Raw genomic sequence first — 17,067 nt, 5'->3', positions numbered from 1 at the left:
GAGACCAGCCCCATTTCCGTAACAATTTTGTAAGCTCCCTCTCACTGTTTTCAGTATGCTGATGAGGTAGATGTCTTGCCCCTAGTTTGCGTTTCTTCATACGTATGGTGCTCTGGTGATTGATGTTACATATGATGACTTGGAGGAATTCTGGAATATTAGCGTAAGGAACAGTTCCTGGTTATGTCAACTCTGTTTTCAGTTCAGCGTTTGAGTGTTTTATTAATGTTCTCATGGAAGGGATTGTTCTCTTCTAATTACTTAAAAATGGCTTGCTACATTCACGGGCATACATTTTTCTCACAAGGGCTTGCAGTATCACACGTTTCTCAGTGGACACGTCTTAAAATGGGTGCTACTGATTTGCAGGAGATTTTCAAAGGTAGCGTGACGTTCTGATCTGGAAAATCAGGAACCTGAGTGGGTGAGGGCGGGTAGTGTGTCGCTACTGATGAGCTCTGTGACTTTGAGTGAGGCCTGTGACCTTTCTGGGCCTCTCTTTCCCCATCTTTACCAGAAGGGGGTGAAATGTTTAGTAAGAATATATGAGAATTTCTTTTTATCTCTTTTAAAAAAGTTAGGGATACCTTGTTCTTGAAACCGTTGTTGTAAATACATGAACAACTCTACATCTTACACACACTGAAAGACAGATGACAAGCGATTGGAAAACAGCCGCGAACTGTACTTCCCCTGTGGCTAGGGACCAAGGTGCTGTGTTGCTATAATTAGTCTTAGGGTGTAGGTTATGTTTTTATCAGATTACCAAATCTCAAAAATTTGGTATTGCCTGCCATATTTTCTTGCTTGCTTCCTTAATTTCTTCCTCTCTTTTTAAATAATTTAGTCAAAAAGCTTGAGCAAGGAGGCGCAGTGAGACCAATGAGCAAATATCTTGAAGGTAATGGGAGCCAGACTTCATTCTGCCAGAAGAGAGAGTTACAAATATAAAGAGTGAGGAAGCTAGAGTGAACCCTGTGCTAGGTACTGGAATTTTAGGGATTTGTGTACACTCAAGAATTTCTCTAAGTAAAAATTATATAAATAGAAACGTTACAGTATGTGTATATATGTGAATATGGACATATACATACACAAATGAAACATAGCTATTTCCTGACTCTGCTCAATGAAAGGGCCAGGATGTAGTGACATCCCAGTGAACATGAGCACATTTATTGTCCAGATCTTAGTCTCTAAATATCAGTCTTTGCTAAAAGGAACCACAAGTCTTTGAAAAATGTCTGTTTCTAGGGCGGGGGGAGGGAAGGTACAAAATAAGTTTTGAATATCTTGTTCTGCCAGAAAATGTAGATATTTTCAAAGAATGATGGGTAGATGCCAGAAAAAGACAGAAGCCAGTTTGAAGGAGTTCCCACTAGGCAAACCTGGGAGAGTCTGAGCATCAAAACAATAACGATATTATAGGTCGTGTCTCCAAACAAGCCAGGCGTCCTTGGGCCATGCCATACTGATATAAATAAATGCATGAATAAGTGGGGTAAAGAGAAAGTTTTTCTTTAAAGTAGGATGCTGTGTGATAAATAGAAAGACTGTTGAGAGTAGAAAGATAGTGATTTGACACCATTATAACAATTCAGGTAAGAAACATCAGTGGACGCTAAAACTAGTGAATGAAAGCTGGACCGGACCAGGGTGTTTGTGTAACTGCAAAGCGTCACCCACAAATCCTTATTACCAAGGGCAACGCATCACCTGTACTAGAGAAACTCAGAAGGTTCCACCTTAGTCAAGGGCTCAAAGTTAGCATCACCAGTGATGCGACAAACTGACATCATGTGTCACTTGATGGGATGTAATCAGAAGAACCCAGCATCATTTCCTGAAAATGTAATCCTTGAATTTCTCATGAGGAAACCTGACTAGTACCGGTGTCAGGGGGCCATTCTACAGAATAATTAACCAGTGGCCTTCAGTAACATCAGCACAGTGAAGGTCAAGCCAGGGCTGGGTATGGCTCCAGATTCAATGAGACTGAAGAGAGTGGACAACTGAGTGCAAAGTGTGATTCTGTGCCAGATGCTTGGCTAGTCGGAACATTATTTGAGTGCTTGGCTCCACTTGTGGACTCTCTGGGTGAAGAGAATGTGGAAGTTTTTTGAGCAGTTCCTACAACTTTTCTGCAAGTTTGAAATTCTTTTGAGATAAAAAGTTAAATATGAGTACAGGAATGCTTAGCTTTTAGTTTTTACTCTATTGTACAAAGTTAAAAGAAATAGTTTCTGAAATCTATTTAATTTTTTATTTTATTTGTATAAGAATCTTACAGGATTTAACCATTAAGTGAACTTTTAGTTTTGGATTTTTGTGAAATTGTTGTATAGAGAAGAATATAGTATCATGAAATCAGGGCTTTTCTGGTCACGTGGTATGGTTTGTATACCTACACAAATTCACTCAAATTTGACTGGGAGAAAAATCAGAACATTACAGTGTCTTAGGGGCAACACTATGAAAATCATAATAATGGTGAGGCATTTTAGAGTAATGGTATTGTGAGTGGGAATACGGAATTCAGACAACCTGGGCTCCAGTCCTGCCTCTGCCAGGTACTAGTGGTGTGACATTAAGTGAACTAACCTCTGTTTCTCATCTTGTTGGTAAACTAGCTAATAGTAGGACCTAAGTCATGTAGTTATTGTGAGGACTACCTATTATTTGGTGTAGAGTAAATGCTATGCAAGTGTTTATTATTGTGAATTGCTACTATTGCAACTACTAACACAATACCTATTTATGTAAAGACTAGAGATGCTAGTTCAAAGAAATGTCATTTGGTAGTTGAAAACCTGGTCCCTCCTCATGCAGGTGGATACTAACATCTTGTACTGATCTTTTGCGATGCTTCTCTGATCCCCAAAGCCAGCCCCTACCCTTACGCACCCCTTAGCATTTCTTTACTCTTTAATAAGGGAAAGGCCACACATTGTAAATGTTTGGGAAAGAAAAGTGAGAATAAAGACAGGATCAAAGCAAAACACAAAGAAAACAATATTGGAGAATCAGAGAATCAAGATCCAAAGAGAAATGTTTACTTTGGCAGAAATACCCAGGAAATATAATGGTTGCAGGTCTTATTTCAAAGTCACGTATTGAATCTCAGCATGTTTACATATTTGCAAATGTAAGTAAATTTATTCACCAAAAGGAGTCAGCTTACACAGAATATCCCTGAAGAAAGGGAGTTGTACTGCTAGGCACCTGCTCCAGCCTCTTAGGGACTCCATGTCCCTAAAGGGTTTCCGATCAAGTTCATGACATATTATACATAATACTTAAGAGCATTAAACATTATGCATTTTCATTTATTTATACTCTGCTGCTTTCCTAAAAGAGTTTGAAAACAAACCTGAATTACCTATTAACCTAATAAGCCTAAGTTATCCAGGATAGACCAGCATTAACAAAGTATGAAATGAAGGAGGAGACCAATTGGCAGCGTGAGAGGAGAGAGACCCTGAGCAGTGCCCAGAGGGACGGGTAATGAGTGACTGATCAGAGAGGAAAACCTACCGGCAATGGAAGAGGCGAGGGCCTTTCTTTCTGCACTGGTGTGGAATGTTAGAACTACACATACATTAGAGGTCAGCTAGTTGAGCAAACGCAGGCAGAGCTGACCTTGAGAAACATCTCAACACATAACCCATGAGTTGTAGCTCTGCTTAATTAAAAGTTAACCCAGAATCCCTCCCCTTAATTGAGTCTCTCTTCCTTGTGTCACCCTGACTTAGAATATTTTGAATTTTGGGTCACATGTATATATTTTAAGAAACACTAGCAACCAATGAGGAATAAATCACCTAGAATTCCTCATACCATCTAAGCATTAAGAGTCTTTGGAATATTGTACCTGGAAGTATGTCAGGGCAGTCTGTGTAGTGATTAGAACTCAGAACCTACAACCAGAACCTCTGGGTTCAAATCCTGAGCCGCTACATTTTTCACCTGTAAAATAGTGTTGGGATAAGAAACAAATGAGCTTACATGTGCAACGGTACCTGTCACATAGGAAGCTTTCAAACAACTGTTGACGTAACTACTGTATGTTTGTCTAATAAGTAGAAGTCCAACACTAGTACTTTTTGAAGACTTGGGACATTGACATGATCTGGTAGTAGCCACATGATACCTTTTTTTCATACAGTACTCTAATAAATCTTTTGCTTTTTTCCCATAGGTACACTTGTCTGGTGGCATTATTTCCTTTTCACATTCCCTGGACATCTAGATCTCGCCTTGGAAGGTTTTTACAAAATGTTCAGTGTCTGATTTAATATCAAAGTTACCAATGACGGTAAGCTAATTTTATTCATTTTAATGCATGGAAAATAAAAATTAACATGTTTTGATCTAGAACATATCAAGTTAGAATCTGGTTTTTTAATGTTGAAAAAATTATAAATGCAAATTTTAAAAAGAGAAAAATAAGATACAGTGAATAAGGAGAAAAACTTGTTTTCCCTAAGGCTATGGAAAACTTCATAAAAAGCATCTTCATTTCAATTTTTGAAGTCTACGTACCTAGTTGTTGAAATAATATCATAAAATATGAGGAAATTACAAATGAGTCAAGCTGGTTACTGCAGGGCTGGGACAATGAAGCTGAGTGGGAAAGCCTTAGAGATGTAAACATCGCCGCACAAAGCAGCAGGAAGTGGAGGAGAGCCTCGCATGCTCTAGTCCAAGGACCCAGGAGGCTCGACCTACGAGAAAATCTGTTCTGAGATCTGCTCACTTGGTGCCTAAGTCGATTGTTTTATACTTTTGAACATGGGAGTTTTTTTTGTTTTGTTTTAAGCAAATCTGGAAAACTTCCAATAACTGGCTTACTTTCCAGTCATCTCTCTTTTCTTTTCTTTATAGAGCTTATTCTTCACCTCAGACTTCTGCCCTGTCGATTTGCTGCTTATTTATCTCAGGGTCAGAAGAGAAGCGGTAGTTGCAACTCCCTTAGCTCAGGGGTGTCAAACTCATTTTCACCGGGGGCCACTTCAGCCTCGAGGTTGCCTTCAAAGGGCCAAATGTAATTTTAGGACTGTATAAACGTAACTACTCCGTAACAGTTAAGCGAGAGGTTGGGGCTGCCACCAGGTAGAAACAAGGTGTCAGGCCTGATAAAACAAGGTGGAGGGCTGGATTCAGCCCACGGGCCTTGTGTTTGCCACCTGTGCCTTAGCTTCTGTCTGCACAGCCACACAAGCAGGCTGCGCCACCCTCTGTGCCTTTGCCCTAAGGGAAGGTGGGCCACCCTCTCAGTTCCCTTCTTTCTGCCACTGGAACGCACAGCAACTTCCCTCTTCTCTTTATCACCTACCATTCTTGCCACGTTTTCCTTCCTTCCTTTTTCCTTTTTATCTGCTCATCCTTATTTCTTTTTTCTCTTTTTAATTGAATTATAGTGCATATTCCTCTAAATTCTCCATTTTAAAATGTTAATTCAGTAGTAGTATATTCACAAAATTGCAACACCATCACCATGATATAATTCCAGAATGTTTTCACCACCTCAAGAAAGAGACCCCATACTGAATTATAGTCACTCTTCATTACCCTTCTTCTCCCCAGGCTCTGGAAACCACCATTCTACTCTCTGTCTCTACACATTTGCTTATTTGGGACATCATAAAAGTAGAATCATGCAATGTGCGGATTTTTATATCTGGCTGCTTTTTGTATAATGTTTTCAAGCTTCATCCATGTTCATACGTTATTTTACTTTATATCAATGCTTCATTCTTTTTTATGCCTGAGTAATACTCCATTTGGGAATGTAGTACGTTTTATTTATTCATTCACCCATTGGTGGACATTTGAGTTGTTTCCATTTTTTGGTTATTTTGAATAATGCCACTATGAACATTCCTATACACGGTTTTATGTGGGTATGTGTTTTCAGTTCTTTTAGGTGTATATCTTCTAGTGAAGTAATGGGGGGGGCGTACGGTAATTCTATGCTTAATAATTTGAAGGAACTGTCAAATCGATTTCCGAAGTGAATCATTTTTCATTCCCACTTGCGAAGTATGGGAGTTCCAACTTTCCACATCCTTCCCACCACTTGTTATTATCAATGGTTTTTGTTAAAACAAGCTTAGGAAATGCAAAGCAGACACTTACTCTTGGTCTTTTTGGATGTCACTTCCATTGGGGAACTCTTCTGAACACTCCTAACCTCTCCCCGCTTCAGGGGCCGTTGGAAAGTCCCGTCTATATATTTCCATAGCACCCTGTGCTTATCTTTGTGTCCTCATCACACTGAATTATAATTGTCTGTTAATTTTATCTCCTCCAGTACATGTGACCTTATACTTGCCTGTTAATTTTATCTCCTCCGATACATGTGACCGTATTAGGAAGACTGTGTTAACTTTATCTCTTCCATTACACGTGAATGTGTTATTTCCTGTGGCATATCCTGGGATTAACACAGTGTCTGACACAGTTCTTTAGTCTTTTCTTTTTTGGGCAATGGGGCAAATGGAAATATTCATTGGTATTCCTGTGTTTGTTAGCTGATATTTAGTGGCATGGGAGAGAAGACAGGATTCTTTAGCCTGTATGTTTGGTTATTTAAAAAAGTACTTTTTCTTTACTATTGTGCTAATACAGTATAGTTCCTTAATTTACCAAGAAGTTGGAAGGAGAGAACTGAGGATACCATATGATATCACTGAAAAGGGAAAACACCTACATGGCTTTAAAAATGTAAATCTAGCTATTTTTACTTTGCCCATTTTGAAAAGCATAACTGATTGAGAACTGAGTGTCCTTTAAAGAAAACACTACCAGTTATATGGACTAGACTAAAACAATTGCAAATATAGTTTGACATGAAAGAGAGTGTCATGAAATTTGTAGACTTTCAAAACTGATGCCCAGTACTGGTGGTGTTTAGTTACAAGTATCAGAAATCTGAGATTCATCGGCAGCAGAGTTGAACAGATAGGGATCAGTGCTGGGGTTAAAAGCTGGAAGTAGAATTAAACATAATTAAAGGCTTTTAAAAAGTTAGAATTAAAAAGTACAATTTGAAGTTTGACTCATGGTAAATTATAAAGCCCTGTGCATAAGTACAAATTAAAAGACATTAAATTAGTTCTGTTGAGAATTTCTCTCCAAAAATCTGGTTTTAAAACATCAATATTTAAGTAATTTTGTTTCCAGTCGTTATTTCATCCCATAAAGATTTGTTCTATTTTAGTGTTTTCGATTATTCTTAGTTGAAATGAGATTATCCTTGGACTAGATAGCCATTTCTTTATTTGATAGTGTTTTCAGTGTACTCTTGGCAGCTCCATCCAGCTTCTATGCTAGGACTTTTGCGTGCTTCTGGAATGAAGAGGAGGAAGTGGGAGAGAGAGAGAGAGAAACAAATGTAAGTTGGCCCGAGATCAGTTAGATAGCATCAGATGAGGCCAGAATGAATTTGGCAGATGCTCTTCTCCTGTTTCCCACTTGAGCACACACATATTGTTACTTGGAATGCCACTTGCATTTCTTTCATACTTAAAAGACTTTTCTTCAGCTTCAGTAATAAACTTTAACTTCAAATAGGAGCCAGGAATGAAGGTTGAGGCTTTTTTTTTTTTTTTTTTTTTTTAAGTAAGTGTCTAAATGTGCTTAAAATGGACATTTTGCTGTTAAGGGGTGGTTAGTAAATACTAGATTCATCTTAGGAATGGAAATAAAGCGTGGAGGGGTGAAGAGAGTGAAAGGGGTGGTATCTTTAGTGTCATGTAGGTCTGAGTCTGAATCCACATTTTCACTCAATAGTCGCATGCCTTCTGCAAATTAATCTGTCTAGCTTTCCTTACGTGGAAAATGGGCATATGAAATTTTACTTTATGGTGTTTGGTGGGATAGTACATGCATTTAATAACACATAGAAGTCACTCAACAAGTGGTAGCTGTTTCAAAATTATTTACTGGAAAAAACGTGGCTCAATAATTCTTACAAGAAAAGTAAATTTTCTTATCAAACAGTCTTTTTAATATCAGCTGGACACTTTAGTCTCATGATGTTCAATTTAGAGATAAGGGGTAGTTCTATTTTCCTGGTTCCTGTTTGCAAACATGGTGGACAAAGAACAAAAAGAAAAACCTCTAGTGTTGGAGCAGATAAACTTGTGTAGGCAAAATAGTACAGTACCATGTATTAATAGGTATTTAATGTTTATTAAAAAATGTTTACTTAAAGTTTATTAAAATTGAATGGGAGTAGAAAGGGTCCATTATTTTGTTTCTTGTGGTATTTGTGTCACTGAAGACAACAGAGACTTAGCTTTTAAAAATACATAATTGTATCTATATTTTCAGAAGAAGTAAATGTTTATCTCCTGTGTGTGTCAAATATATATTTATATATGGACTATATGAGATCTATAGATACTTTAAATTATATAATATATAATGTTTTAATTATATAATTTATTTAAATTACCTAATATACTATATAATTTAATATAAACATAGAGTATATATTATATAATTTAATGCAAACATTATAACATGTTTAAATTATTATATCACATATATTATGATATATATCATATATCCCTAATATTATACATAATGTTATATATAGATATTATATATCTTTCTCTCTAAAGGAAAGAGTGCTAGGTAACCTTCTAAAAAGTTCATTCCCATTATTTCTAAAAAATTTATTTAAAAATAACCTTAGGTCACAAAAAAGTGCAAAATAGTGTTCCCATGTAGCCTTCACCTAGTTTCCCTTTGCTAGTATCTTGAATACCCATGGTAAAATAATCAAAACCAGGAAGTTTCCAGAACTTAACTCATTCTACTCTTTTTAAATAGAAGAAATTCTTTAGTTTTCATTCAATTATACTTAAGCATACCTTTTGAGAATCAGTACACTTAATGGAAAGACATTGCGAAGTAAGAACGCCCTCAGTTAAACCTTGGCTCTGCTACTTACTTACTCCTGTGTAACCCTGAGGACTTTTCTCAGCATCCATGGCGGTCTGTTTCTTCATCTGTAAAAGGGGAACCCATTCCCCTTGCAGAATTGTTGTAAGGGTTGGCAGTTGTGCTCCAGAGCCTTTTCAAGAAATTCCCTTTTTCATTATTATTGTTCTTTTTCTGTGTTTTCATCAAACTTGGAAGTAGCTGGTCATTATCTTTAATGAGGTATGGGTACTTTTGCATTTTGTGAATACTAGGAGTTAAAGGACCAGTAACTGGTAATATGTTATAACAACTTCAAGGTTCCTCTGTGTTCATCTCTTTTTAATGTACCTGCTGTATAGCTAGCGTCTCCGCCATCCTTTCTCTTCCCCTCCCTTACCTTTCCTGTACAGCCAGCTCATCTCTTTCTACCTTTTTCTATCTGATAGTTCAAAAGCCATTCCTCTTGTTATACAAATTATATTTCTTCTCCAGGTGTCTTTTGTTCTGTGGATTCATTGTAACCTAGTAATTTTTAGATGTTTGATTTATTTTAAATAACACTTAACTTCTGTTTTGTAAGTAGTCAATTATAGCCCTAGGTAGAGATGCCTGCTTTAAACCCAAGCTTATACACCCAGCTCCCGGTGAGCTCCCCCCAAAGTTGCCCCCCAGGGAACATTGCTTCCAGTCGTGTGATGTGGGCTTTAGAGTGGGCTTTAGAGTGCTGCCGCCTGGGTGTCTGCGGAAAGAGGCAGTGGCGTTCTGTGTCCCGCCCCTCCACCCATTCTCATCCCTCTCCTTGGGCTTGGCTGTAAGGGCACCGAGTTCAGGACCCTGCTCCTTACTGTCCTTTGTCACTTCATTTAGCCCAGAAGACCTAACCCTATTTAAATACTTTAAAATGACTGTTTTCTGTATTGGCCGTGAATATGTTTTCTAGTAAAACCTTGTGGTCTTACTCTCAAAAGACAGTTTTCAGTTGATTTGGAATAGAAGTTGTTTACTTTAAACTTTTATTTATTGAGCTGCAGGTTGGGAAGAGCCAGGGACCTTGCTAGTCTCTTCCGTGGCATCTCCGCCTGCTGTAACCTAGCTTCCTGCTCTCCTGAAGTCTGTGTAATCTACTCCTGTTTCCAAGTGTTTCTGTTTTATGATTTTGTTCCTTTGAACTTCTACCATTTTCATATTTTCCAACTTTCCATTTTCAAGGGAGAAACCATATTTTCTTGTACCTACATCTTACTCAAATGTGTTTAAGGAACGTTTAAAAATGTTCCTTTATGTTTTAAACTATCTCTTTTATGCTTTAGCAAGTGGCATATCGTTTCCTGCTTCAGTTTTGGCCTGAGGCCGACCAGCCAGGGCTGAAGTGTGGGGTGAAAAGTTCACTCTCCGGAAGTGCCGCTCAGGGCGGGGTCACGTGAGCAGCAGCCCGGACAGTGCTAATTCCCTGCGGATGCTTCTCTGGGAGAAGGCAGCGCACAGGGCCTTTTCCTCCGTTCTGCTGTATGTGCTTGCATTTTTAATGAGTGCGTGACACTATTATTATTCCAGGAACTCATTATAATGCCCTTATTATCGCCTAGATCAGTGTTTTAAAATAGAAAGTTGTAACCCATTGGTAGGTTATACAATCAACTTTATAAATAGCGATCAGCATTAAAAAAAAAAAGGAAATAGAAAATGTGAACAGTGCATTGCATGTAATTGGAACGTGTTCTGTAAAACTTTTGTTTGATGTCACACATGCACATGAACCTATACACATGCTTTGTCGTGAGCTTGTGCATGCATGGATGCTGTCATTCAGACACTCCCTTTTAGCCACAGTTCCATTCATTCGGGCACCTCGTTTTCCCAGGATATGTACTCGTCGTGAATATGTTCTTCTAAAATATACGGTTTCTTATTTTGAATTTATTGTACCGGTGTTTTAATTTCTCTGTGTAGTATATCTTGTTTTGTTTTTTATTTCCTTTACTCAGGACTAGATTTTGAGGCCTGTGAATATTGATATATATACATGTGCTCCACTGCATCCGACTGCTCATGGTATGATACAGTGTGTCCGGAACACAATTTTTCTTACTGTCTCTGCTGTGGATGGATTTTCATGTTGTCTCACAGGATCAGGGCTGCTGTGAACAGCCTCAGACATGCCCCCATTGGAAAACACCAAGGGCCATTAATTTAGGATCTAGACTGACAGTAGAATTGCTGGGCCTAAGGGCATATGAATACAACTCAGATACTATAAACAGTATTAAGTTCACAAGTTCTCTCAGATTAGCACCAGAACGACTCACCAGTCCACACTCCTCCCAGCGGTGGGAGTGTTTACACTCTTGCCGATACTCAGCATTACTAAGTATTCTAAGTTACCTTATTTCTATCTAGTGGGTGTAAAATAATATCTTTTTTGTCTTATTTGGCTTTTATCTGACTACTGATGAATTTGATCAGCTTTTTATATGCTTGCTGTCTTTTGGATTTTTCTCTTCTGTAAATTCACTTTCAAATTCATTGCGTATTTATCTACTGGAAGTTATCTTTTCCTACTGATTTACAGAGGTTCTTTTATATTCCAGATAGTCCACAGTTGGTTTTAGGCAAGTGTTCTGTTAGTCTGCCATTTTTCTATCAATTTCATCCATTATGTTTTTTTTGTGAACAGAATCTTAATTTTGACATAATTTAGTTTATCAATACTTTACTTTGGAAACTTGGTGAAATAAATTTTCTGTCCCTCTGTTCTAAAATTATTTGACATTACCTGTTATGTTAACGTTACAGTGTTATCTTTAATACTTAGGCCTTGAATTCAGCTGAGTCCATGTGTGTACATGGTGGTAGGCGGTAATCCAGTTGTCTGTTTCTACTCGGCGTTTTGTTTCCTCAGCAAGTCGGCGCCGCCTTTGTCCTCTTCATTCTTCTGCCACAGTTCATGCTGCTTGGCTAATAGAGCTCGGTTGTGTGTATGTCGATATCTAAGCAAAGTAAGTTCTCCTTTCTGGTTTTCGTTCTCAAAGGTACATGTGAACTTTATCTTTCCATGTGAATTTTGAAAAATCTGTTAAGTTCCTCAAAATACAATTGAAATTTTAATTTGGATTGTTTGGAATGTATACATTAAAACAGAAGAAGTAACATCTTTTTAATAAGTTGATCCATGCAGGAGCTTTGTCTCTTGTACAAACCTTACTACAGTTCAAATTATTCTCCACAGACATACAAGGTATTCTTGTTAACACTTACAGTCAATAGAAGATGAAGAGAAACAATACAAATAACCCATAGAGTGATTCTAGAAATAGTTACAGAAACCGAGCGGTTAGCAGTTATTACATTAATAATATCCTTTGATCAGGGGTTATTTGTGCAAGAAGAAATGTTAAAGATAATCTTAGTTACCCTAACATAAGGCAACTTGTCCCCAGTGAGTGAATGACTCACTCACGACTACAGAGTCAGATAGTGAGACGACCTCAGATTGAAATCAGGTTTTCTAATTCCTAGTTCATTACTGTTGCCAGCAAGCTGTGCCCATAATGGCCATTTGTCTCTGGTATGTTGGCATGTAGTGTATTTTCCTCCATGGTAGAATTCATGTTACAGTTTGCTTCTGTATCCAGAGAAATCAACTTCTCTTCTCAGTGATGCTCACGGAAAGAAGGGTTGACCTGCGAAAGCCATATGACAGAAAAGAAAAAAAAAAAAACCTTTTGAACAGCATTCTGTGTTCTTTTTCACGATGGTGAGTTAGCATTTGGGTCCCTGCATTCTAGCTGTGGGTGATAGACCCTCTAAAAAACATATACAGTGGTACTTGCACAAAATAATTGTCACACATTAGCATGTTAATGAAGTGTTAGAGTGTTAAGCACGGCTGGCACCCTGAAGGAGGAGAGAGAGGATCTGTCTTCGCTGCTGCGTCCGCCAGACTACACAGTCAAACGGAGGCAGGGCGCAGGGTGACTGGCAGGGCATTATTCATTCTTGACATGCTCTTTCTTCCTCCCCCCACGTGCACGCTGAAATTTGTTTTTTGCTGTCTTTAACCCATCTAATGTTCCCCCAAATAAGTTGGTTTGGGGACATAAATGAGTGCTCTTCCTTTTTTCAGACAGACAGCAGAACATATAAGGGAATAATTACAAGACTAATTCCTCTGTTTTAATGACATCAATTGAATAACATTAAAAAGTCAAAGCCCACATGATTGCATAGCATTTTAACTTGGCACATTTGAATCTAAATAACATGCCATTTTGCTTTGAGCTTGTCTGTGTAGTAGGGCCATTAACTTAAAAACCCAAATTGTGTGTGTGTGTGTGTGCGTGTGTGTGTGTGTGTGTGTGTGTGTGTGTGCGTGTGTCTGGGGCTGGGGCTGGTCATGTTGGTGGGTGGCAGAGAGAATTCTCGAATGTGTTCTGAAGGTTGGCAAGATGTCAGTCTGTCCTTGTAGCCAATATAGACACTGCTCTCCCACATAGGAAACCGTAGAAATGCTGCTGAACTGTCATATGGCCCAGTGATTCCAAAGCCACATCTTAGGGCTCAGGCTCTCTTCTGGACTTCAGTTTCGTATTCCCCCCAACCTGTCAAGATTTCTTTACCCAGCTGTTCCCTGCCTACCGACTCCCCATCAGCTTGAAACATCTAAAACCAAGTTCATTGTCTTTGGCTGAAACCCAGGTTTGCTTTGGAGTCCTCTATTTCTGGAGTGTTAGAAGCGCTCTCCCAGGCTGGTAGGCTTATGCCTCCCCATCCCTATTCACTGAGTCCTGCTCAGAGCTGCTGTGCAGGGTCCCACGTGTTTGTGCTGTTCTTCCACTCCTGCCACTGCCCTCAGTGTAGCGCTAATCACTCACACCTGCGGGCTTGCGCTCATATCACTGTCTTTTTACCAAACTGCCCTGCGTGGTTCAAAATTCGCCTGGACTCTGGCGTCAGATGGGACCTATTATCTGTTCTTCTTGGGAAGCTTACTCGGCAACTATTATGAGCCTATTTTCTAATAACAGTAACAACTTGAAGAATCATTTTGAATATTAAGGAGATATAAATGCCAAGTGCCAAGCATGGTGCCTGGCGTGTAATAGGTGCTCATCTTGCACCACCCTCTGCCTTGATTTCTTTCAACGGTGACCTCTTTCTTTTCCAGACATACAAGTTCCTCCTTACTGTGTTCAGCTCAGAGTTTACCTTGCCTGATCATCCCAGTTCACAGCAGCCTTGTGCAGCCCTGTTTCATCACTCCAGCATGTTGTGTTTATATTTTGGGCTTTTTGAATCTCTATTTCTTTGAAATTATCTTGTATATATTTGTCTAACTTTGGCTATCTGTCCTTTTTCTCACTTCACTAAAATGTGAGCTTTATAAAAGCACAGGCTGTGTCTGTTGGCTTTGCTGCTGTGGCCCAGAATGAATGAGGGAGCCCTAGATTCTTCGTTAGGCTCCTATTCAGAATACACAGCAGGTGTAGTAGGAAGAGGTTGGGGAGGAAGCTCCTCAAGGTGGAAATATAGACATGTAGGAGATGAACCTACCTTGATGGGCCTTTGTATTTTATACCTAGAAGAATCATCATAGGGGTAGTGAGTGTAAGGAAAGACTGAGTAACTCCATAAAGTTAAGTTTTTCTTGCCCTGACTGGTGTGGTTCAGTGGGTTGGGCATCATTCTGCCAACTGAATGGTCGCAGGTTAGATTCCAGGTCAGAACACATGCCTGGGTTGCGGGCCAGGTCCCCAGTCGGGGGTGTGTGAGAGGCAGCTGATGGATGTATCTCTTGCACATCAATGTTTCTCTCCCCTTTTTCTCTCTCCCTTGCCCTTGCTCTAAAAATAAATAAAATCTTTAAGAAAACTAAGTTTTTCTTTGTCGGATCAAATAAACTTCCATAAGGCTATCCCACTCTTGGCCTTGAATTTCTTTCAGCCGTGCCTTCATCTCTGCCCGGGACTCAGCATGCCTAGTCCAGTACCAGGGCCGTAATTCTTATTTGTAATCTTAGTTCACGCTACTTAGCCCTGCTTTCAGTGACCACAGATTCAACCTTGCTGAAGGCTTGGCCTCCTCCTGGCTCACACAACTCCCCAGCCTCACTCTCCATCTCTGTAACCCTAAAAAGGCGTGCACCACCAGTCTGTCATTTTCCCCCATTCAGTGGACACATAATAAGCATGTGACTTGTATACTGTGTGAAGCTGTCCCATTTCAACTGTAGTGTATTAAATCAGAGTGGACAATAGCACACTGACCCAGCCTGCTGTGTGTGTGTGTGTGTGTGTGTGTGTGGGTGTGTGGGAGGGGGGGGAACTGTGGTCTCCCTGTCTCCGTGACCTCTCCTTCCACCCCTACATTCGCATTTCCCTGCCTCTGAATCTTCTTAGTCCACCACTCTGTGTACATGTCTTTGCCTCTGAGAAAGATTCAGTGCTTCTTCATCTACCCTAGGATAAACTTGAACTTCTTAGCTTAATGTTCAAGGCTTGCCTAACCTGGATTCCACCAAGTTCCCAGTCATCACTGCTAAGTAGAGCACTTTGCCCTGCTTTACCCAGGCCCACCAGCTACATTTGCACTGAGGTATTTTGGCTTTGTCACAGCTATGTCTCTGTTTGGAATGACCCTCCCAATCCTTCACGTATTTCAAGACTGAGCTGTATTTCAGCGTGTAATTCAAGACCTGATGCTTGGTGGAAGCATCGCCAACTTTTCCTATTAATCTTCTCCCTCCCTCTCTCCTCCCCTTGAACTTCACTTTCTTCTCACTGTGCCCTTCGTTGGGTGGGAGCTTCCGCCTCTCACAGTGCTACTCATCTCACTGAGTGTGTAGGGTCCCCACTCATCTTGAAAGCCCCTGAAGGGAAGGAATTTGGTTTTCTTCCTTAAAAAATGTTGTAAATATTATAACTGTTCTCAGTTATTGCTGAAGATGATAATGATATTTGCCATCTTTCTGGGCACAGCCTTTTGCATATTGTGCTGTATGTTTTGTATGTATTATCTCACTTAACTTTCCCATTACTCTGTGACATAAAACATGTATTTTACAAAGGAGAATGCACTTATTCAGCTAATATTTGAGGGAGTCTAGTTTCAAAAGTCTGTCTGATTTGAAAACTTGTGCTCCTTCCATTCTCCAGTGATGGTGGCCCTACGTAGTATCTACTTGAAACTTTGAGATAGAGGTCAGAAAAGGAGAATGAGCTTTTTAATGTGGTTTGAATACTTTGGAGGCTGTTACCACGGAGAAGGAATAGTAAAGGCAGGGAAAGACTCGAAGCCTGTCAGTGAGACTAACACAGAAACACATGAGATTCTTCTCTATGGAAAACTGTTTTCCTTCTTGTTTCCCCATCAGAAGATGAGTGGGCAGCCAGTTCAATTGAATCAGGTCATGGGAAACATTGACAAATAGATAAGGTAATATTGTTGATAATATCGGAGATGTATTTTAGCCAGTGCTTTTCAACATTCCCTTAAACTTGTTTCACTAGAGAGGTGTACAAGTAAGAAAATTATTGATTTTTGACTTTTTCTTCTTCTGTACTTTCTTGGGAGCCAGCTTGTTTAGTGGAAGGATCTCAGCTTAACAGCAAGTGCACGTGGTTTTAGGTTTATATTGAGTATCAGAGGAGAAAGACCTGAGTGTAATTTCTAAAACCTTTTTGTGAAATGAAGCAATCCAATCTCAGCCTTTGAATTTGTCTTTTAACATCTAGCAAGTTACATATCCTTCTATCATCTTTATTTTGTGCTTTCGCAAAGGTATACGTTCTTCCATGTTTTCATCCAAATGATTGACGTAGGACATTCACTTAACATCCTAAGAAAGAACAAACTGACGATGACCAGAGGGGAGGTGGGATGGAATCATGGGGGTGGGGGGAGAGTTGTCAGGAACATGTGTAAAGGACACATGGACAAAATCAAAGCGGGGTGGGATCAAGGGTGTGAGGTGGGGATGGCTGGAATGGGGGGAGAGTGGTGAGGGGAAAATGGAGACAACTGTACTTGAACAACAATAAAAATGTGGAAAAAAATAATAAAGGAGGTAAAAAAGAAAAAAGTATATTAAAAAAGGCTTTAAAAGGTTAAGTATAACCTTAGTAATAACAATGGTTG

General features: G+C 39.4%; 1 long non-coding RNA gene across 2 annotated transcripts in view; it reads left to right on the top strand.

Annotated features, from left to right (window-relative positions):
* The window catches only part of LOC128780469 (uncharacterized), a 346,265-nt gene that overhangs the window by 247,155 nt on the left and 82,043 nt on the right, over positions 1-17,067 (top strand). For both annotated transcript variants that reach the window (XR_011650987.1, XR_011650986.1), the window contains one exon: positions 4,199-4,315. This is a non-coding gene — a long non-coding RNA (uncharacterized lncRNA). The remainder of the gene's footprint in view (positions 1-4,198; positions 4,316-17,067) is intronic.

The sequence above is a fragment of the Desmodus rotundus genome, chromosome 3, assembly GCF_022682495.2.
Source record: "Desmodus rotundus isolate HL8 chromosome 3, HLdesRot8A.1, whole genome shotgun sequence".
Taxonomy (NCBI): domain Eukaryota; kingdom Metazoa; phylum Chordata; class Mammalia; order Chiroptera; family Phyllostomidae; genus Desmodus; species Desmodus rotundus.
This window is presented reverse-complemented; position numbering and strand designations above follow the sequence as displayed.